Source organism: Bubalus bubalis, chromosome 2, assembly GCF_019923935.1.
Source record: "Bubalus bubalis isolate 160015118507 breed Murrah chromosome 2, NDDB_SH_1, whole genome shotgun sequence".
Classification (NCBI taxonomy): domain Eukaryota; kingdom Metazoa; phylum Chordata; class Mammalia; order Artiodactyla; family Bovidae; genus Bubalus; species Bubalus bubalis.
In genome coordinates this window covers 57,548,991-57,550,576 of record NC_059158.1, presented here as the reverse complement: position 1 = coordinate 57,550,576, position 1,586 = coordinate 57,548,991, and the positions used below count along the sequence as shown (strand labels likewise).

The 1,586-nt window shown below is 45.8% G+C and overlaps 1 pseudogene; it reads right to left on the bottom strand.

The window, feature by feature from the left end:
• Window positions 1–209: 209 nt before the first annotated feature.
• Window positions 210–1,150, bottom strand: LOC102408359 (annotated as a pseudogene).
• Between the last annotated feature and the right edge of the window lie 436 nt (window positions 1,151–1,586).

The window sequence follows — 1,586 nt, the reverse complement described above, 5'->3', positions numbered from 1 at the left end:
GCTCAGAGGTTAAAGTGTCTGCCTGCAATGTGGGAGACCCAGGTTCGATCCCTGGGTCGGAAAGATCCCCTGGAGAAGGAAATGGCAACCCACTCCAGTGTTCTTGCCTGGAGAATCCCATGGATGGAGGAGTCTGGTGGGCTACAGTCCACAGGGTCATAAAAGTCGGACACAACTGAGCGACTTTACAGACTTTTTTTTTTTTTTTGAAATGACAAGTTATTTAATTAGGTTCTTTGCAAGAAGTTCAGAACCCTACTTTGTGAGGATAAATTCCATTTGTGAGAGCAAACACAGAGCGGAAGTAGCCCTGGAGCTGAGGGACAGCTTTGATTCTTCGCAGAATTTGTGAGTCCACAGCTTTCTGATCAACCTTGCGCTGCTCTGTGATCTCGTATTTCTCTCTCTCTGTGTCGAAGATCTCGCCCTCCTGGTGTCTGGGTTTACGCAGCTTCTTCTTCTTGAAGTAGGTGTCAGTGAGATGTTCTGGGATTTTCACACCACTGATATCGATTTTGGTGGAGGTGGCAATGGCAAATTTCTGGTGTGTTCTACGCAGAGGAACTCGATTGAGGGACAGAGGCCCATCACAGGTGGCGAGCCACGGCCCAGCTGCTTCAGGAACACGACCCTCTTGCCTCTGTGGCGCCCAGTGAGGATGATCAGAATGGTCCAGGAGCGATGCTGGCACGCAGCTTCCGCACATGCTTACTGAAGGGTTCTTTGCCATGACTCAGCAGTTTCCAAGGCACGTCTTCAGTGGGGTAACACCTAGGCATTTTGCGAAGTTTGACCACTTGGGTACCACCATTCTTGTCGCCACCAACTGGTTTTGTGACAGTAGCAAGAACACGAACCTTCTTTTTCTTTTCGACCTTGGATTTAGCTGCTGAGTTCTTTCTCTTGTACAAGGCCTTTCTGGAGTACATGGCTGATGGGGAATATCTGCCAATTCCTCTGACCAGGACAGGATTTCGGCTGCAGTGGGGCTTCCCCTTCTTAACTTTCTTCACCTTTTCCACCTTTTTAGCCTTGTTGCCAGCATTAGCCTTCTTGGCTTCAGGTTTTTTCTCCTTAGTATCTGGCTTCTCAGCCTTTTCACCCGCCATCTTGCAAGATGGGAAAAAGCAACTACAGACTTTTAAAAGTCAAAAGTCAACAGCCTAAGTGTTCATCAACAGATGAATGGGTAAAGAAGATATGCAATGGAATACTAGCCAGCCGTAAAAAAGAATGAAATAATGCCATTTGTAGCAATATCAGTGGACCTGGAGATTATCATACTAAGTGAAATAAGAGAACAAGAGAGACAAATACCATACATCACTCAGACCATATGGAATCTAAGATGTGGCACAAATGAATTTATCCATGACACAGAAACAGACTCACAGACAGAGAGAACAGGCTTGTGGTTGTCAAGGGGTGGAAGGATGGACTGGGAGTTTGGAATCAGCAGATGGAAGCTATTATATAGAGAATACTAAACAGCAAGTTCCTGCCGCATTGCACGGCAAACTGTATTCAGTATGCTGTGATAAACCATAAAGGAAAAGAACGTGAAAAAGAATCTATATGTATAACTG